Genomic DNA, 22,331 nt, shown 5'->3' with positions numbered 1-22,331 from the left:
ATATAGAGTTACAGAAATACCTTGCCTTCTTCCATCCTGACCATTTGAGGGCCCTAGGATGATAGGAAATGTACACAGAAAAATGTGCTTTTCAGCAAATGACAAGTCAGACTTTAGATTAGTTGCTCTTCAGTACACAGTTAGATGATAGTCAAATGGGCACAGATCTTCTGACGGGAAGACAGGCACTGCAATAAAACTACTGAATCCCTACAGTGTGGAAACAGGCCACCTCATCCTGCTAACACCAAACCCCCCTCCCCCCCAACACCAACCGCTCCTATTCCTGTAACCCTGCCTTCCCAATGGCTAATCCACCCAACCTATACATCCCTAGACAATATGGGCAATTTAACATGTCCAATCCACCTGATCTGTACATTTTTGGACTGTGGGAGGAAACCAGAGCACCCGGTGGAAACCCACAGAGACGTGGGGCAAATGTACAAACAGTTGCCTGAGGGTGAATTTGAACCCAGGTCCCTGGCGCTGTGAGGCAGTAGTGCTAACCACTGAGCCACCATACAGCATAAACAGGAATTACACATCAGAATTATGCAATAACCTCGGCACAACTAAGTCCCCAAAAGTAATTCTGAAACTTGAAAATTCCAGCTGGCAATGTCCTGGCTTCTGATACCCTCCAAAACACCACGAACTCGGAGTTATATTGGAAATCTCGAAAGTTCCAACTGACTTAGCTAATGGTCACCCAGGAAAAGTTAAAAAAATTAAAATCTGCCCTAAATATTGAACAACTATTAGTCTGACCACCACACCCACACTTGACAACCTCTCCACCTTAGGATGCTCAAGGACAGCTGACAATCATACCCTCTGAGACCCAGACTGCCAACAGACTTACCACCCCAATTCGGACTTTCTCCTGCCATGATGCCCAAGAATATGCCCCATCCCAGTCTGACCTACCCTAAGCATTTTTACCTACTTACCTAGCAATATACCCCTCAAACACTTTGCCACTTCACACCAACCCAATTCCCAATACCTTCATCCCCATACACACTTATCAGTAGCTGTGAAAGTAGCTTTAGGACCTTAAACTGGAATGCTGTAGAATGGCCATGAAAAAGAATCATGTTTTCAATGTCAATTTACTATATTGAATTGCTTCAATCAAGAGGGCATCTGTTCTGGATGTTTGCATGGAGAACTGCCCTAAAAAGAGAAGTGTGGGTTATGAAGTGTTGAGAATGTTGCCCTGCAATTTAGCAATTATATGTACCAACTGGATTCTGGTTGTCATGTTTCAATATATTCTGAACTTAAAAGCTAGTTTATGCTTAAAAATTGAATTGATTATTTCAAATGTAAAGATATGAAATGTCTTAAACATTTGAGGTGTGAAATCTACAACACAGGGTGTATGACTGATCTAACCAACCACCTTATTTGGAAAAAGGATTGTGATACATCACGTTATGGGAGTCATTTTGTTCTACCTAGAATCACAGAATCCCTACAATGGTAAGCAGGCCATTCAGCCTATAGTGCACACTGATCCTCCAAAGAGCATCCCACCCAGACCTAATGAGTGCCTTAACCTCATAACCTCACATTTAGCATGCCGAAACCATCCAACCTGTACATTCCTGTTCATCATGGTCAATATAGCATGGCTAATCCACCTAGCCTGCACATCTTTGGACTGCTCTTACAACAATAAGAAATTATTCTGTAGAGAGAAAATTCTATCAGAAAGCCAATAAGGATGCCACGATGCATGGTATATTGGTGAGACTATGCAGACTCTACGGCAACAGATGAATGGACACCCACACAACAATTGCCAGACAGAATGTTCCCTCTCAGATGGGGAGCACTTCAGCAGTCAAGGACACTGAGCCTCCGATCTTCGGGCAAGTGTCCTCCAAGGTGGCCTTTGAGATACTCCACTACACAGAATTGCTGTGCAAAAACCGATAGCCATGTTCCAATCCCGTGAAGACAGCCTCAATCATGAGCTTGGGTTCATGTCATACTACTTGTATCCCACTATACTGTTCTGCATCTGTAAAACTTTCCTAACTATCCTGTTTTGACACCATCACCTTGATAACTTGTTATGCTCTCTCTACCTTAATTAGTTTGTGCAGTTTTGGATTAGTTGTTACTTTGATTAGATCCTTGGCATGCAACTCTTAAATCTATCATGATATTCCAGCCATTTGGTTTGTTTCCAGCATCAAATTGTTAATTTTTCGTAATTATCTCTGTGCCTCAGTTAATTGGATTATAGGTGATCCCTTCACTTGCTGTTCAGCTGTTGACATGTTACTCACATAGTCTGACACTTTTGATCACCAGCAAAGACTTATTATTCAACCTGATGACACTCTATTCACATCATTTGGATAATCTTTTCATCTCTCGGTCTATAATTTCTGTGCCTGTGTGTTCTCTTCACTCCACCTGACAAAGGAGCAGTGCTCTGAAAGCTTGTGATTTCAAATAAACCTGTTAAACTATAACCTGGTGTCACATGATTGTGACTTTGTCCACCCCAGTCCAACACCGGCACTTCCACATCTCAATTGTATGGCAGTGATAAAATTCCAGATTGCACAATCTTAACTTATCCATGTTTCAAAAGAGAAGAGGGTTGGTATTCTTTTTAAATTGAACTTTACAGATGTTAACTTCCAGTATGCTTAACTGACTTAGGAATTCATTTGAAGTTTTTTTTTCAAAACCTTTTATCATTGTTAATATGTGAAAGAAAACTTTTGAAAATTTTACACATTTCCTGGAAGGTAGCCAGTTACAACATAAATTTTGATGGTGGCATTTCTATTATGTCACTGATTTGCTGTCTAACTGCACTGAACGGAGATATGTTCGTGGCCTCAATTTTGGACAAATCAAATGCATTATTTCATAATAAATTTCCATTATTGCTTCAATGATCACAAATTACTAATTTTAGTGAGATAAACTTATTGTTGATAGTCTATCATGACAAAATATTGCTTTTTAAAAACTTAAATATGAGCATTTGTAGTCCATCCCTTAATGCCTTCGAATTGGTGGTGAGCTATCATTGAACCACTGAAGCTCATCTGGTGTAGGTATACCCATTTACTATAATTAAAAAGGGAGTTCCAGGATCTTGACCTCAAAACAGTAAAGGAACATCAATATACTTCCAATTCTGGATAACGTGTGGCAGGAATGAGAACTTATATGTGGTTGTGTTCTGATGTGCCTCTTGCCCTTATCCTTTTAGGGCTTGCAAATTTAGAAGTAACCTTAACAAAGTGCATCTGTATATGTTACACACTTGTCATTATGCATCAGCAAAGAGTGAATGTATAAGATGGCAGATTGGGCGCAAATCAAATGGATTCTTTGTGCTGATGGTGTCTTGGCACAGCGCTCATCCAGACAATGGGGAGTATTAGCGGGCTTTGAGAAGACTTGTAGTTCAGGTTGAGGCTCTGGATGCAAGTTTGTTCACTGAGCTGGAAGATTTGTTTTCAAGCGTTTCATCACCATACTAGATAACATCATCAGTGAGTCTCCAGTGAAGTACTGGTGGTATGGCCTGCTTTTTATTTGTGTTTAGGTTTCCTTGGGCTTATTATGTCATGTCCTGTTCTTTTTCTCAGGAGGTGGTAAATGGGATTCAAGTCAATGTGTTTGTTGATCGAGTTACGGGTTGGAGTGTCATGCTTGTAGGAATTCTCACACGTGTCTCTGTTTGGCTTGTCCTAGGATGATGTGTTGTCCTAGTCGAAGTGTCCTTCATCATCTGTATATAAAGATGCTAGTGAAAGTGGGTCATGTCTTTTTGTGGCTAGTTGATGTTCATGCATCCTGGTGGCTAGTTTTCTGCAAGTAAGGCATTCGACAAGATTCCTCATGGTAGACTGGTTAACAAGGTTAGTTCACATGGAATACAGGGAGAGCCAGCCTTTTGGATTTGGAGGAGCTGGTATGGACTGGGGCAGACAAAGTTAAAAATCACTAATGCTTCCAAGTAAACCTGTTGGACTATAACCTGGTGTTGTGTGATTTTCAACTTTTGCCTTCTGGATATAGAACTGGCTCGAAGGCAGGAGACAGAGGGTGTTGGTGGAGGGTTGTTTTTCAGACTGGAGGCCTGTGACTAGCAGTCAGACACAAGATTCGGTGTTGGGTCTATTGCTTTTCATCATTTACATAAAATGATTTGGATGTGAACATAGGAGGTATAGTTAGTCAGTTTGCAGCTGACACCAAAATTGGAGATGTAGCGGACAGCAAGGAAGGTTACCTCAAGAGTACAACGGGACCTTGATCAGTTGGGCCAATGGGCTAATGGAGTGGCAGATAGAGTTTAATTTAAATAAATGTGAGGTGCTGCAATTTGGAAAGGCAAATCAGGGCAGAACTTATACACTTAATGGTAAAGTCCTGGGGATTGTTGCTAAACAAAGAGACCTTGGTGTGCAGATTCACAGTTCTTGAAAATGAAGTCACAGGTAGATAGGCTAGTGAGGGCAGCATTTGGTATGCTTGGCTTTCAGTGCATTGAGTGTAGAAGTTGGGAGGTCATGTTGCTGCTGTACAGGGCATTTGTTAGGCCACGTTTGGAATACTACATGAGATTTTGATCTCCCTGCTACCGGAAGGATGTTGAGAAGCTTGAAAGGGTTCAGAAAAGACTTAAGAATGTTGCCAGGGTGGAGGGTTTCAGCTGTGGGGACAGATTGATTAGGCTGAGGCTATTTTCCCTGGAGTGTTGGAGGCTGAGGGGTGACTCAGAGACTTATAAAATCAAGAGGAGCATGGGTAGGATAAATAGACAAAGTCTTTTTCCTGGGGTAGGGAGTCCAAAATTTGACAGCACAGATTTAAGCTGAGAGGGAGATTTAAAAGGGACCTAAGGGGACAACATTTTCACACAGAGGGTATTGCATGTATGGAATGAGCTGCCATGGGAAGCAGTGAAAGCTGATTACAATTACAACATTTAAAAGGCATCTGGAGATGGGTATATGAATAGTAAGGGTTTAGAGGACTATGGGAGAAGTGCTGGCAAATAGCACTAAATTACTTCTATCTGGTTGGCACGGACAAGTTGAATTGAACGGTCTGTTTCCATGCTATACAGATCTATGAGTCTAGTTAAGTCAAATTTAAAGGCTTGGTATAGCAGGGTGTTTCTCTAAAAAGGGGTCTCTAACAGATAATGTCAGGAAATAAGATGAGAATTTGTTTTGTGTTAAAATATGGCAAACCGTATTCTACATGTAAATAGCTTTTTTCTTTATCAGTTGTGTAATAAATTTCTATTCCACTGCAAAAAACTGCAGTCTCCTGTGACTACATTTTAATGAACAACCAACTCATTAACTCAAACAAAAAGTATATGATTATCAAGCCAAATTTCATACTGGGATCCCACTTGCCCAGTAGTACAATCAGCTGGGATCATAATGGGAAAAAAAAGTGAAATGATCAACTTATTGTTGATCTCCATTGAATGATTAAAGCATTTCAACATCAATATCCCGTAATATTGATGTTATGACCTGAGGTTTATTTTATTGAGAATCTACTTAATTTTCCAATTATTCAGTCATTTGTTGAAATCATTGCATCAACACTTATCAGAAGGTCGACATATGAAGATTTCCTAATAACAGTAAAATCATACCATGACAAAAAAAAACTACAAAGCCATAAACTGGAGTAATATGAAGGAGAAATTCTTTTAAATGTCAACCAAAGCAGAGTTGGTAATACTCTTGTTTCAAAAGCAAGAGGATTATAAGTTCAAGTTTCACAACTTGAGTACTAATAAAGGCTGACACTCCAATGCAGTACTGAGGAAGTGTTGTAATGATAGAGGTGGTGATTTTTATTTTTCAAACAAACATCTCATCTAGCTTTTCAGGTGGACTTAACATATCCCACAGCACTGTTTTGATGATGATCAGGGAGTTATCCCTGCTGTTCTGATCAATATTTATCCCTCAATCACCATCGGAAACAGGTTTTCTAGTAATTTAGTGCATTGTCGCCACTTAAAAAATGACTGCTTCATTTCCTACATTACAACAGTGGCTACTTCAAAAGTACTTAATTGGTTGATGTATTTTGGGACATTGAATGGTCACGAAAGACTATTTTTCCCCATTAGGCATTTTATTATCCCAATAATTATAAGAGTCATAGAGATGTACAGCACGGAAACCGAACATTCGGTCCAATTTGTCCATGCCGGCCAGATATCCCAACCCAATCTAATCCCACCTTCCAGCAGCAGGCCCATATTCCTCCAAACCATCCAGATGCCTATTAAATGTTGCAAATGTACCAGCCTCCACCACTTCCTCTGGCAGCTCATTCCATACATGTACCACCCTCTGTGTGAAAATGTTGCCCCTTACGTCTCTTTTATACCTTTCTCCTCTCACCCTAAACCTATGCCCTCTAGTTCTGGACTCCCCAACCCCAGGGAAAAGACTTTGTCTATTTATCCTATCCATGCTCCCCATGATTTTATAAACCTCTCTAAGGTCACCCCTCAGCTTCCGACACTCCAGGGAAAACAGCCATAGCCTATTCAACCTCTCCCTTTAGCTCAAATCCTCCAATCCTGGCAATATTGCTTGTAAATCTTTTTAGAACCCTTTCAAGTTTCACAACATCTTTCCGATAGGAAGGAGAGCTGAATTGCAAGCAGTATTCCAACACTGGCCTAACCAATGTCCTGCACAGCTGTAACATGACCTCCCAACTCCTGTACTCAATACTCTGACCAATAAAGGAAAGCATACCAAACACCTTTGTCACTATCCTACCTACCTGAGACTTTACTTTCAAGGAGCAATGAACTGCACTCCAAGGTCTCTTTGTTAAGCAACACTCACTAGGACCTTACCATCAAGTGTGTAAGTCCCACTAAGAATTGCTTTCCCAAAATGCAGCACCTCATATTTATCTAAATTAAACTCCATCTACCACTTCTCAGCCCATTAAACACCAATATCTGAGGCCTCCTCTAGCACATAACTAATTGAGTGTACACATCCATAAGTGTATTTTCCAAGATTAATATTTAAGTGTGCCTAATAATTTGATGATATTGATAATATCCAATATTAATCAAATATTATTTTAATTCAAAATTGAAGCTTTTATATTTTAGTCTTATTTTTGTTTTAGGTGAAATTTAATTCTAGTTTTAATCCAGTATTTCATCAAAATAGAGCATTGTAGTCTTGCAAGTAATTGCAGTAAAAAAGTTTTGATAAACATGTTTTATTCTAGTTTTTCAGAATTTAGGTCAGGTTTCTCACAAAACTCATTAAGGCCAATTCAAATTTAATTCACTCATTTTAATTTCCAAAAGTTGCAGAGGACTGATACATAGTGCTAAATAACTTGCCCAAGTATTTAAAAAATATTGTTTATCTTTGAAAGAAACTTAACCTAAATTTAATATTGCTATTAAAAATAACTGTTTTCATCCTGATTTTCAACCTTCCAAAATACTGATCAGAAACATTTTAACAAGAACTTTGCAAATGAAGTTTACTCCATTCGGTTTATCTCTCTATTCAAACAAAATATCGCCTACCACCCAGAATAATGACACATCTAAAAAGTTATCATAAGTTATGCCTGAATATATTTTAATTGTCCTTACCCTTTTTAAACTAAAAAAAAGTCTTTTAAAGACTAATAAGATTGAAAACTATAACATTCCGAACAAGCTCAAGGAATTTAAATAAGAGGAAAATAGAATATTGGAAAACCATTGTACTTCTGATCATAATTTAAGTTACTGTATTTGTCCATTTAAAGAAGGGGAATGAACGCGGGACGATCCAAGAGTGGAGGCGCCACAGGGTCTCTAGAATGACATCAGTCTGGAAGCAACAAATGTTTTCACTGATTTCCAAAAACGGGCAGCACAAGTGTAGTAAAACCCACCATGGCACAGACTGCACCTGCCAAAAGCAACCTGAACCCCCAATGTCACCCGACGAGTAGTGCCAGCATTTAACCGGAAGTTGGGTTCGAAGTCCAGTCCCCTGTCACCTTGGCACATCAAGTGGCGAGGACCCGCTAAGTAGTTGACACTCAGCTGTTGACAACGGGAGGAAAGGAAACGAGAACCATCACAACTGGTTAACTTCTGCCACAATCACCTGCTGCCGTCAACACCGCATGTACTCGTCGACTTTGCTGGGGAAAGTGTGTGCCTACAGTGAGGAGGAAGGCAGCAATGCTGGCACCCTCATCAATATAAGCCTACTCGGCGTGGCTCACCTCCGATCGGCGGTTGTCCTCGGAATGCTCCGGGGAGGTTCCAGAACACGCTCGCGGCCGCCTCGCGCCGTTGACCGAACCTCCATCAACAACCGACAGTTTCAGGGCTGACAGACGGAAGTGACGCGTGTGTGTGTTTGGGGGCGGGGGGGGGTGGGATCAGGCCAATCGCTGCTCGCTTGGAGTGAGTGTGTACACGAGGTAAGGTCGTGTCCGCCAGCAAGAAAAAACATTCGGTATACGCACGAGAGCAAAACTTGTGTCAGCACACAGGGAAATCAGCAAATATATTGCTTCGTTAACACTTCCCTGGGGATCCACAGCTGTCTCAGATCAACTGTCAGGATATGGAGTCTATTGTATAGTTATGTCTAGGGAGGATGATTTATTCTCTAACAAGTGATGATCAGCCAAACCACATCTTTCAGGAAATAGGGAATAATAACGAGAAGAGTCATTTATTCGAAGTCCTGTCAATGTGCTTGGAACTATTCGTTCACTGCAACTTTATAATTGATCCATATCCTTCATGGTGTGTATATATTTTTAAAAAATTCTTTAATTGGATGTAGGCTTCGCTATCAGACTGGCATTTTTTGTCTATTAAAAAATGAAGTGCTGGGGAATTTCAGCAGGCCTGGCAGTACCTATGGAGAAAGAAAGAAAGTTTCGATATGACCCTGGAACAGAACTCATTTATTTTGTTTTCATTTGTTTGTTCATTCCAGTTGGCTTTGAGAAGGTGAGCTGCCTTATTGAACTGATGCAGTACAATAGGTGGATCCACAATGCTGTTGGGGAGGGAGTTCCAGGATAGTAAAGGAATGGAGATATACTTCCAAGTAAGAATTGTGAATGGCTTGGAGGGGACCCTGAAGGGGAGTAGTGTTCCCATGTGTATACAACAACCCTTAGATTTCTAAATGGTAGTGGTTGTGGATTTGGAAGGAGCTGTCTAAGGAGATTTGGTGAATTTCTGCAGTGCATCCTGGAGATGGCACACACTGTTATTGAGCATCTGTAGATCAGAGAGTGAGCATAACGTCTGTTTTTGACCTGGATGGTGTCAAGTTTGCAGCATGGTGGCTCAGTGATTAGCACTGCTGCCTCACAGTACCAGGAACCCGGGTTAGATTCCAGCCTCAGCCGACTATCTCTGTGGTGTTTGCACATTTTCCTCTTGTCTGTATGAGTTTTCTCCAGGTAGTCCGATTTCCTCCCACAGTCCAAAGATGTGCAGGTTGGGTAAATTGGCCATGCTAAATTGTCCATTCTGTTCAGGGATGTGTAGGTTAGGTGCATTAGTCAGAGTTAACTGAAGGTCAGGGAATGGATCTGGGTGGGATACTACTTTGGAAGGCTGAAGGGTCTGTATCCACATAAGAGGGATTTTACATGAAAAAGCTGCAGTTTGATTTCTGGGGTGGCACTGTAGCTCAGTGGCCAGCACAGCTGCCTCACGGCACCAGGGACCTGGGTTCGATTCCTACATCAGGCGACTGTGTGGAGTTTGCTCATTCTCCCTGTGTCTGTGTGGGTTTCCTCCCACAGTCCAAAGATGTGCTAAATTGCCAAGCCAGGGGTAAATGTAGGGGGAATGTGTCTGGGTGGGTTACTCTTTGGAGGGTTGGTGTGGACTTGTTGGGCTGAAGGGCCTGTTTCCATACTGTAGGGAATTTAGTCTAAGTTTCTTGAAGTTTTAGAACTGCACTTATCCAAGCAAGTGGGTAATATTCCATCACATTCTTAACTTGTGTCTTGTAAATGGTGGACAGGTTTTCAGGAATCAGGAAATGAACCACCTTTATATTACTTTACTCATGATTACTAATAAATTGATTGGAGCAAGAATGGCTGGGTTAGATTTATCCTTTTTTTGTGCACAGGAAATATTTGGTCAATTTTCAACATTGTCAGGTAAATGCTTGGCCAGGGACATGGCAAGTTCTGGACCACAAGTCTCCAGTACTATTGCCGGTATGTTATCAGGGCTCATCGCCTATGCAGTATTAAGTGCCTCCAATTGTTTCTCAATGTAATGTGGATTGATACAAGTTGGCTGAAGACTAGTGTCTGTGATGCTGGGGATCACTGAAGGAAGCCCAAGATGGGTCACCATTAGGCACTTCTGGTTGAAAATTGTTGCAAATGCTTTTGTATGGATGTGCTATGCTCCCCCAATTTTGAGGATGGGGATGTTTGTGGAGACTCCGCCTCCAGTGAGCTGTTTAATGCTGACCCCATTTACAATATGTGGAAAGACTGCAGAGCTAAGATCTGTTGTGGAATCACTTAACTCTGGCTGTCATTCGTTGCTTTTACTGTTTGGCATGCATTTGCTATTGAACCAGCCATTGGATAAGCTTTTAAAATGGATCTTATTTCACTTGTTGAAAATAATTCATGGGATTAAAAGATATGATCTTCAAAATTATGTAAGTCATAAATGGACTATGAAATGGGTACAGTGTACATAAAATTAAGAAGCCACGTTAGACAAGATGAGATATCAGATTTCAATATAAGGACTACATATAAATGTTTTTACCCATGCAAGGCATACAGTAATCAAACTGTCTATGTATTTCCTATGCATAAAAAGCGGAATAAATTCAGTCCAGCCAATTTCTGCCCCATTAATCTACTCTTGATCATCAGTGAAGTGATGGAAGATGTCAACTAGCATGCAGCACTTGTTTAGTAATAATCTGCTCTCTGGTATTTTGCTTGTATACCACCTGCGCCACTCAGTTCCTGATCTCATTATATCCTGGTTTCTAAATAACATTTCAGAACATTTTGTCATTACTTTCCTACAAATTGGAGGGTGGCAAATGTAATCCCATGATTTTAAAAAGGGGAGGGAGAAAAAAAAGTTACAGACCAGTTAGCCTATCATTAGTAGTGGGGAAAATGTTAGAGTCTAGATATTTTCTAATTAACCTGTTTAGACATGTTATGACATAACTTTGGAGTAGTTCTTGGACTTAAACTAGGGCCTGCTGTCTCAGAGTCGAGGACACTACCACTACATCACAAGTGATCCTCATGCTCAAAGTCTATATAAAACACATGATGACAAACACTTGGAAAGCCTACTGGGAGTATACAATGGATTTATGAAAAGAAAATAATGCTTAATTAATCATCTGTAATTTTTTGAAGGTGGAACTAGATAAGGGAGAACCAGTAATGTATTTCTATTTCATTAGGCTTTTGATGAAGTCCCCCATAGGAGGCTACTGGACAAAACGAAAACAGACAAGATTGCAGTAATATCCTGGCATGGATTGAAAACTGGGTGACAAGACCAGAAACAGAGTCAGAATAACTGGGTCTTTTTCCAGGTGCAGGTGGTGTCTGGTGGCATACTGCAGAGTTCAGTGGTTGGGCCCCAGCTATTCACAATATATATAAATGTCCTGGATGAGGGAACCAAATGCAATTATTCGAAGTATGCTCATGACACAAAACTTGAAGAGATTGAGAGTTGTGAGGAGAACGCAAGGAGGCAGCTACTGTAAGCAGTTCGGAAGGAAACTATGTTGATATTCATTGCGAGAGGATTTGAATTCAGAAGTAGGGGTGTCTTACTACCTTATACAAGGCCTTAGTAAAATCACAGCTTGAGCATTATGTGCAGTTTTGCTCTTACCTGAGAGAGCATATACTTTCCATTGAGGGAGTGTAAAGGTTCTCTACGTTGACACTGAAGATGATAGAATTGTGGTATAAAAAGAGATTAGTTAACAAAGGCCCAGTTGAGTCTGTGTTCAGAAGAATAAAAATGAATCTGATTGAAGCACATAAAACCCTGAAATGACTACACAGACTAGATGCAGTCAGGATGATTCCTCTGGTTAGGGGGTATAGAAACATAGTCATACTATTAGGTTATCAGATAGGACTGAGATGAGCAAACATTTCATTCAAAAGGTGGTCAACCTGTGGAATTTCCTACTACAGCAAGTCACTGGAATATATTCAAGAAGGAGCTTGATAAACTTCTAGCTATTAAAGACATCAAAAGGCACGGAAAGAAAGTGAGAATATGATGTTGAGATTGAGGATCAGCCATGATCATATTGATTAATGAGACACTGAAAAGGATGAACAGTCTACTCCTGCTTTCTACGTTTCAGTATCATGTCTTTCATAAGCAATATAAAGCAACTTTCATAAGCAATACAAAGCAACAAGATCTCTTCTGAGAATCACAGAATGTTTTCGGCGTAGAAGGAGACCATTCGATCTGACCATTCTGCATGAGCAACTTAACCAGTCTTCTAGTCCTGCCTTTTCTCTCTAATCGTCCTTTCTTTTCCCTGTATCAATAATTATTCAATTCCTTTTTGAAAACTGTTACAGGAACTTCTGGGGTCTGATAGTTGCCCTGCTATCCTCTGATCCTAAATGTTTAAAACATGTCATGGTCAGCTACCCTGGAACTTTCTATGGCATTCAATGTAGGCAGTTTTAAGTACTCTGAAAAGCTTTGGCTGGTCACTCTGTAGATAAGGGTCAGAGGATATCAGGAGAAAATCAGACCCTGGAAATTCCCACAACAGTAACAAACAAAAACATTATGACTGAAAATGCCCTGAGCATATTAGACAATAGACAATAGATGCAGGAGTAGGCCATTCTGCCCTTCGAGCCTGCACCGCCATTCAATATGATCATGGCTGATCATTCCTAATCAGTATCCTGTTCCAGCCTTATCTCCATACCCCTTGACTCCACTATCTTTAAGAGCTCTATCCAATTCTTTCTTAAAAGAATCCAGAGACTGGGCCTCCACTGCCCTCTGGGGCAGAGCATTCCACACAGCCACCACTCTCTGGGTGAAGTAGTTTCTCCTCATCTCTGTCCTAAATGGTCTACCCCGTATTTTTAAGTTGTGTATTCTCGGCCATTCACAAGTCTCTTCTGGGTCTTGACCGTTCTACCAATGAGAACAGGTTCTCCCTATCTATTCAATATACATCTCTCATGTTCTTGAAAATTGATATCAACATTCTCCCAACATTTTCTAAGATGAACAGTCCCAATTTGTCCTCGCTATTTAACAACTGAAGTCGTTCATTCTTGGAACCGGCTGTGTAAATAATTTTTGCACCCTCTTTCATGCTTTCACATTCTATCAAACTATGGCCAGAATTGGACACAATTATGCAGGAAAATACTAAGACAAACATTGTTTTATAAAGCTTTAACACAATGTACTTGCTTTTGAACTTTAGGTCTCTTTAAAACCCTAAGATTTTGTGTGCCATTTAACCACTTTCTTAATTGCTCTGCCACTTTCAATGATTTGTGCACAAATTCCAGTAGGTCTGCTTGGTCCTGTACCCTTTTAGACTTGTACCTTCTTTTATCTTGCCTTTTTTCATTCTTCCTACCAAAATGTATGACATGATACATCTCTGCATTCAGTTTCCTCTGCAACTTGCCTGTTCATTTTACTAGACCATGTCCTCTTGAAGTCTATCACTGTTCAAGTATTTCCATGTTCCATCTATTGATTTTGTAATTGTACCCTGAGCACCCTAGTCATTAAGATAGTCACAAAAAGCAGTCATCTTAGTGCTAACCTCTAGGGAACCTCACTATGACCTGACTAAATGCCAGTTGTGTCAAGTATTTTTTTGTCACAAAGCCTAGTATGTTTTCTTGCTGTATCTGACTTACTTACTTCGTTAACTACTTGCCCACTCTATGTTATTCCTCTTGTTTAATTTTAGCCCCATCTTATAGTGCATATTCCCAGAACAGCTCACTACTGATGGGATATCCCAAAATTTACTAGCCAGACCATGTCAGCCTGTTTGGAGCTTACCACCTCAGTAAATGCAAACTGGAGGAATGCACAGCAATTTAGGAAGAAGGTCAGTGATCTTGACACTGCCAACATAAGTGAACCATCTTCTCTCTGATACTTCACACTTACTCTACCTCTACTACTGTACCCACCTTCCAACAAGGTTCACATGTTACCACAATCAATAATGACTGCAACATCTTCCCTCAAATGCTGTCACCATCACATGCCTCCAATGCCAATCAGATTTCCCAAATTAAACTAGTTGCATTTGTCTGCATTTGACTTACATCCCTTTAAATCTTTCCTATACATGTGCCTGTCAAAATCTCTTTTAAATGTTGTAATTGTATCTGCATCTACCCCATTGTCTGGCAGCTCATTCCATATGTGCACTGCCCTCTGTGTGAAAAAGTTGCCCCCTCACCTTAAAATCATGCTCTCTAGTTTTGAATGTCCCTACCCTAGGGAAAGGACCTTTACTATTCACCTTATCTATGCCCCTTATAATTTTATAAATCCCTATAAAGGTCACCCCTCAATCTCCTATGCTCCAGTGAAAGAAGTCCCAGGTTATTCAGCCTTCTTCATAAATTAAACCCTCCAGTCCCCGTAACATACTTGTAATTCTTTTCTACACCCTTTCCAATTTAAAAATATCCTTCCTACAGCAGAGCGACCAGAACTGTGCATAGTACTCCAAAAGTGGCTTCACCAATGTCCCGTACAGCTGCAACATGATGCTCCAACTCCTATACTCAGTGCTCTGACCAATGAGGGCAAGCATACCAAATGCCTTCTTCACCGTCCTGTCTACCTGAGATGCCACTTTCAAGAAATAATTTACCTGAACCCTTAGGTCTCTCTGGTCAACAACACTTCCCAGAACCCTACCTTTAATGGTGTAAGTCATGCCGTTGTTTGTCTTACCAAAATGGCAACACCTCACATTTATCTAAATTAAACTCCATCTGCTACTCCTCAGCCAATTATTCCAGCTGATCAAGACCTTGACGCCCTCTTAGATAAACTTCTTCACTATCCACTATACCACCAAGTTTGGTGCCATCTGCAAATTTAGGATTAAAATTCGAATCCCTACATTGGGCGGCACGGTGGCACAGTGGTTAGCACTGCTGCCTCACAGCGCCAGAGACCTGGGTTCAATTCCCGCCTCAGGTGACTGACTGTGTGGAGTTTGCACATTCTCCCTGTGTCTGCGTGGGTTTCCTCCGGGTGCTCTGGTTTCCTCCCACAGTCCAAAAATGTGCAGGTTAGGTGAATTGGCCACGCTAAATTGCCCGTAGTGTTAGGTGTAGGGGAGTGGGTCTGGGTGGATGCGCTTCGGCGGGTCAGTATGGACTTGTTGGGCCGAAGGGCCTGTTTCCACACTGTAAGTAATCTAATCTAATCTAATCTAAATTGTAGAAATAGGCCATTCGGAAACAGTTAAACTTATTAAACCATGCTTCCCTTTTGTGGAAAGCACACTGACTTTGACTGCCCTGGCAGTTTACTGACTGTGTCCAAGTCTCTGGACTGGTACAGGACTGCTGTTGACTTACTGTGCCAGGATTACCTGAAGATCAATACTTTTTGACAACCATGGCAAATTCCTGGCTTTGTGTCTGCTGAATGGCATGGCAGTGAGCCTGGTATGTCTACCTGAGGGATCAAAGTCCAGAAAGGCAAGGCAAGGCTATGAGCATCCAAGTAGTCTCTGAGTGAATGAGCACTGCAACAGGAAGCAAACAGGCTGAAGATGTTCCAGTCCATAAACTGAAAAACAGTTTTTCAGAGTGCACTGTGTCCTTGCAGTAGCATCACAGTAATGTTTGCTGGTGCAGTCTGAGGTCAGCATTGAAATGCAGAAGTGTGTTAAGTGGACTGGAGATGTGCCATATGAGTTCTTAAAAGTTGGTACATTTTGAATGCCAATATTGGTGGACTTAGGGTATGTGTGGCCAATAGATGGTACTTATGTCTAACTTGGAGCAAATTTCAAGCTGAAGTCACCAGGTATCCACTCTGACTTCCATGTTGAGAATTGTTGACACCTACCTTCTTTGGTCTGTTTGCTAAGATCGGTAACTGAATAGTAATGAAGCAAGTCATGGTGTTAATATGCCATTTAACAAGCTGTAATTACCCTATTGGCAAGTCACTGTTGCCCAGTGAGAAATTCGACCAGCCCCTAAACAAATTAATACATAATGCAGTGACTTGCTTCCAGTTTTGAGCTAGATCTTGCCAGCTTTTGCATTGTTTATGCCACAAATCGTATCATAGCCTGCATTGTTCCGGCCCCTATAAGACTCTAGCCTATATGTCTTCCTCAGTCCAAAAACTACTGTTCATCACCAATCTCTTTTTCTGTTAGTCAGCCAATTTCATATACATGCTGTCATTGTTGCATTTTATTCCATGGAGTATGACTATGGGTACAGACTAACAAATTACCTCTGTAACCTCATCCTTCTTCAGCATCACTGACAATGTCTAGGAACTCTGGGTCAGCCATACATTATCCAGATACAACATTGCCTGCAACTATTGAGCTATTTGTTCTCTCATGTTGTGTAGTATTGAGTAGATGTTTTTTATCTTAGCACTGGTCTGCTTTGACCATGTTTCTCGAGACAGTTTTCATGGAAGTTGATAGTGGTATAGCTGTTAATACTGAAGCCTATGGACTTTGGCCATGTCTTCCTGTAGACAAAAATAAACAGACCAACATTTCATTCCAGCCTTTTGGACTTTACTCAGGCTATGTATGCAACATGCAGTTACCGTGACATCAGAAAACTGTCCTAACCAATTTATCTGAGGCATTTTTATCAGTGGTGTTATTACCTATCACTTTCAGAAATGTCTACACTACATTTCTTTACTCGTTACATAATCTTCTATTGTGATACCCATAGTTTCTGACCCAAACTTACGCCACTTGTTATTGCTGAAGATGGCATTTTTCAATAACAGTCTGTTCATCAGAGTGTTTTGATTTGGTTACCAGAAATCAAATGGACAACACAGATAATGTTGTGTACTTTCTCTCTATTTTTGCCATCTAGTTTTTCATTCCTACAGTATAGAATTTCTTGTGAATTCTAGATTCATGACTACAAGATGCTAAAATATCTCGTAACTTGACCTTTAGTTTGTCCTTTTATAGATACTGTAAACTTTTGTTTTTCAGTTCAGAGAACTAGATCTTCCTGTGTTTATAGTATGGCATCTGTTAGACAACCCTAGCAAAAATCACATGCAGTATCTCACCTGAAACAAACCACTCAATATGTTAGAATTTCAGTTAATAGTGAGTAATTAAGGAATAAACAACATGTTTTCACAGATGGCAAAGCCAGGAAACAGTCAACAAAATAAAAGTTCATACAACAAAGCACTTTATTGCATAAAATATTTTTGAGTGCTGTGTGACTTTAAGGATCATACAGATTGTGTGACAACACAAAAATAGATGGAAAATAACAGCAATCCCACAGGGTCTGTGGATATCTCAAATCAATTTCAATCAAAACCATATTTAAATTTCAAGGCCTTAGGTCACATTTTACTGAATATTATGCCTTTGGATTTGGATAGACATGAAAGGAATTAAATCTTGCTTGAATTTAATATAATGTCCTAATTTGCACAATTTTTATGAAAGAGTCTTTCAAGTTGTTCTTCCTATACAAAACTGAAGAATTCCTAATGACTGTCAAAGTCCGAGTAAAAACTTGGAATTTCGATAGTCTTGTTTCGATCTTTACTCATTTTATAAAGTTCTACACTTTTATATTCAAGACAATAACCAATAATATTGGATAGGCACAAAACAATGTCCTGTTAAATTTATTAAATGATTTTAATTAAACATTTTGTAAAAGCATAAGAACGTAGGCCAGACTTCACTGAAGGTGGAAAATACCAAAATTGGGGACTCTCAACATGATATAAACTGATTTATATGAATTTTTAAATATAACAACTTTCCTTTAGGGAGGGATTAAAAATTAAACTGGTGAAGTTCTTTTCATTTTTCCTGAAACTTGGGCAGTATATATAAATTTCCTGCTTTTATGGGCAGTACGGTGGTACTGCAGTTAGCACTGCTGCCTCACAATACCAAGGACTTGGGTTCTATTCCATGAGTATTATATGAGGGTCCTAAATTATTTTGACTTCTGCTTTGCAAGTGTGGGTGTCAACCTTCTGTAGAGGTTCATCCCAATTTCAAATGATGATGTATTATTCCTTAATTATTCAGTTAAGATTCTTTAATGACATTTTGAGTTTTTATCCAGTTATTTTTACGCTTGTTTCATCTCTTTGTTTTTCTTTCAATCTTAAAGAATCCTTCATTAAATATTTATCAGTAAAGATGTTTTATTTTGCTTACTTTGAATGTTGTCTCATCCTGGTTTCTAATGATTTTCACGTGATAAGGGTCTTTGCATTCTTATCTGTTGTGTGGTTCTTGTATATCTTAAATTAACATTTTTACTTTCAGTCCCAGGTATGATGTTGCTATGTGTCTTTCCAGGCCGTCTTTTTAAACTATTGTTTACAGTTTTTGTTGTCTGTGCTGATTTATCTCCATGTGTCATCTCCATTTCCCCTTTTAAGTATAACATATTTGCCAACACCTGTAACTGTAGGCAACTAGTCTGCATGCTAATCCGGAAATGCACATCCATATGATTCCAGACCCTATACGTTACCACATAAAATGAGCATGTGACATCATATGCTAAGGCAATACAGCTTATGCAGAGAAGAACAAAGGGATGTGACTGAAGCGGGGGGGATCTCCCAGGTCCCATGTCCTCAAATTCCCCCCTCCTTGCCCAGACCTATGTCTTACTTTTTGGAACCTGGGAGGATCCCATTTATATTCCCCTTCCTACCTTCTCCCAGGTCCCAGGCTGCACCCAGCCACTCTGCTCCAACTCCAAAAACTATTTAAATGCTCATGTATGAGTTCAAATGGCACATAACACGCATGCACTGATGTAAGCAAACACAACTAGAAGAAACTCCAACCAAATTCTATTGATAATTTAGTGATAGTTTTCATATATTCACACAAAAAGAAGGACATTTGTTTTTTTTGGGTTCCAAGGCTACAGACACAGGCAAAAGAATTACTGCTGTGTGGAAAAGTAGCAGCTTTTGCTCCAAAGTCTAAAATAAATTGTTTTCTGTTAATAATGAAGCAGAATGCTTGTAAAGTTGTGTTTTTTTCGTTTGAAAATTAGAATTGAAAAAACTTTTTCAAATTTAAGGAATAAGGCATTGCCAAAGTGGGCCTTGTTGGTGAAAGCTTTTGTGGGATACTTCAACGAAGTGGTTTTTGATTGGCAAAGAATTGGAAGAAGTCATGATTTGGAGGTGCTGGTGTTGGACTGGGGTGTACAAAGTTAAAAATCACACAACACCAGGTTATAGTCCAACAGCTTTATCCAGAAGCACTAGCTTTCGCAGCGCTGCTCCTTCATCAGGTGGTTGTGGAAGAAGTCAGGCTACTAGAAGATGTAAGTGCTTTAGGATTAATCTTGTATCGCTACCAATCTACCAGAACAATAACGCATAGCAAAAAGAGCAAAATAAAATGTAATTCTGCAATTACATTTAATTTTGCTCAAAAACTGCATGAATCCATATAAGATTCTGTAAATCCCTTTTTTAGAAATAGAATCAGTTTGAACATTGGGGCACAGACAGCCTCACATAGGGCACCTCACACCCTCAACTCATCATCTGAGCTGACATGGCATCTATTGTTGAAGTTCACTTGAGAATGTAACTTTAAAAAAAAATTCTGGGATTTACATATGAAAGAACTGAAACTAAAAGATGACAGACTTAACAAACAATTCAGGTCTTTTACAATATCTAATTTCAGGTACATCACATTGTAAACTTGTACTATAAATTCTGTGTCTTATGATCTTATACTCCACAACCACATGATGAAGGAGCAGTGCTCCAAAAGCTAGTGCTTCCAAATAAACCTGTTGGACTATAACCTGGTGTTGTGTGATTTTTTAACTTCAAAAGATCAAATCAACACAAAAAATATGTAAGAATATCATGCTATTAACATCAATTGCTCAGTGTGCTAATAATTGATCCAGTAGCATCCTTCATTTATTTATCTTCATTAATGACACAAATTTAAAAAACTAAAAACATTTTTGAACAATACATATTTATTTATCATTTGAGTGTGATATGTAAAAGAAAGACAGCCAAAAGAAATACTACACAGACCATTTATGATGAATTTACTTCTGCTTACTATTCTTGACAAGCACAGGTTTAAGAGAATTTCTCCTCTAAATTAAATAAGTATAAATTGAAATACGTATACCTGGCAAAATAAAACTGTTTAATTTCAACAAATGTTCAATATCAGCACCATGCAGAGTGATCTTTCTCAATTTCAACAGAGATTACAGGAGGCAATTCTAGTTTAAATACCTATTTAAAATTCTCAGATGTTGGAATCAAGTAAATATCTGTAAAATAGAATAAGATATCTGTTAGGTTTGTTGCTTTTTGTCTTTTCTGTGGCAAATTCATATGATGCATCCATGAGACACAATCATGGTTTCACCTTGAGTGGATCATTGCTGAAATAGTAGCATCAACATATTACATCTTCTTTTGTAGGATTGATACCATCAAAGTAGGTGATGAGTACTCTCACTTTCTTGCCGACTGTGAAATCTACACCATTATATTAAACAGTACATTTATTAAGATTACATACAAGCATGACAATATTTTTCAGTGCTGTTCAGAAAATAAAGTCTACATTTAAAAAGAGATTTCAATTTTTGATTTTTCTTCAGATTTCATTCAATTTGCTTGAAGTTCCGGGGTAACCATTGACAAGAGACTGAACTATACTAACTACTACTATACTATAAATACTGTGGCTACAAGAGGAAGTCAGAGGCTAGGAATTCTGCAGTGTGTAACTAATGTCCAGTAACCCCAATGCCCGTCCACTTCCAAGACATAAATCGGGTGTGTAATGGAATACTTTCAATTTGCCTGGATGATGCAGCTCCAAAAAGACTTTTTTTAAAAAAAAATGCTTACACTATCACAAAGCAGCCCACTTTATTGGCATCCGATGTAACACCTTCAATACTGTTCCACAATGACAATGGTGTGTGTCATCTACAAGATGCACTGTAATTCACCAAGTCTCCTCTGACAGCACCTTCCAAACTTGTGATCACTTCCACTTAGAAGGACAAGGGCAGCACATGCCTGGGAACACCACCATTAATTGTGAGTTCCCTGCCAAGCCCACACCATCCTGACTTGTAACTATGTCACTTTCCCTTCACAGTTACTGGGCTAATACCATGGAACTCCCTCCCTAACAGCATTGAGAATGACCCTACAACCAAGGACTGCAGTAATTTAGGAAAGCATCTCACCACCATCTTCTCCAGGGTAATGGAAAAGGCAATTAATGCTGACCTAGCCAGTGATGCCAGATCTCATGAACAAAGAAAAGAAAGGTAATAAGCCTTTGGCATTTCACACTGGATGAACCACACTCACACCCAATTACCAAGGATTACGCTCAGATTCATGAACAAAATAAGCAACTGGTACCTGTCTACATTTAAAAAAAACAGAATTTATCAAATAAAATTGTTTCCTGAAACTTACCACTGCTTTTGAAGAGTCAGAAATTGTGTTCTTCATTGTTGCATAGTCCATTTTGTTTGTTTGTTTTCCAAAGTTAGGTTGCAGGTCATCATACTGCTCTTCAGGGAAGGCAGTAGGTTGTATAGTTATCTTCTGATGGGGCAAAATCACTACCCTGAAACTACACAACCTACTACCTCACTCTGGCAGAACATTGAGATATTGCCTCCGCTGATTCAGTGATGCTTGAAGCCAAATGTATTGTAAATGAACAAGTTGTATTGTATTTTACATGTAACATTTAAGAAAACATTGCTATTTTCCCTGGAGCATCAGAGGGTGAGGGGTGACCTTACAGAGGTTTATAAAATCATGAGAGGTATGGATAGGGTAAATAGACAAGATCTTTTCCTTGGGGTGGGGAAGTCCAGAACAGGTTTAGGGTGGTTGGGGGGGGGGGGGGGGGGGGAGAGGGGGTGGGTAGTGAGATTTAAAAGGGACCTGAGGAGCAACTTTTTCACGCAGAGGGTAGTGTGTGTATGGA

The 22,331-nt window shown here is 39.7% G+C and overlaps 1 protein-coding gene and 2 long non-coding RNA genes across 8 annotated transcripts in view; 1 reads left to right on the top strand and 2 right to left on the bottom strand.

Moving 5' to 3' along the window:
- Window positions 1-8,407, bottom strand: part of pparab (peroxisome proliferator-activated receptor alpha b) — a 71,503-nt gene extending 63,096 nt beyond the window's left edge. For all 5 annotated transcript variants that reach the window (XR_011953445.1, XM_072552323.1, XM_072552319.1 and 2 more), the window contains exon 1: window positions 8,287-8,407. The gene's annotated coding sequence lies outside the window, so the exon portion shown is untranslated. The remainder of the gene's footprint in view (window positions 1-8,286) is intronic.
- A 43-nt stretch (window positions 8,408-8,450) lies between these two features.
- Window positions 8,451-21,807, top strand: LOC140458156 (uncharacterized). 2 transcript variants are annotated; one of them, XR_011953443.1, is made up of 2 exons: window positions 8,451-8,487; window positions 21,480-21,807. It is a non-coding gene; the product is annotated as an uncharacterized lncRNA (long non-coding RNA). The 2 variants fall into 2 exon arrangements; XR_011953444.1 differs by lacking the exon at window positions 8,451-8,487 and adding an exon at window positions 8,534-8,818.
- On the bottom strand, window positions 20,223-22,101 carry LOC140458155 (uncharacterized). The gene is made up of 3 exons (XR_011953442.1): window positions 21,809-22,101; window positions 20,733-20,845; window positions 20,223-20,634 (listed from the first exon to the last, which is right to left on the bottom strand). It is a non-coding gene; the product is annotated as an uncharacterized lncRNA (long non-coding RNA).
- Between the last annotated feature and the right edge of the window lie 230 nt (window positions 22,102-22,331).

The sequence above is a fragment of the Chiloscyllium punctatum genome, chromosome 32 (genome assembly GCF_047496795.1).
Source record: "Chiloscyllium punctatum isolate Juve2018m chromosome 32, sChiPun1.3, whole genome shotgun sequence".
In the NCBI taxonomy this organism is placed as follows: Eukaryota; Metazoa; Chordata; class Chondrichthyes; order Orectolobiformes; family Hemiscylliidae; genus Chiloscyllium; species Chiloscyllium punctatum.
The sequence above is the reverse complement of the archived record's forward strand: the minus strand, read 5'-3'. Positions and strand labels throughout refer to the sequence as shown.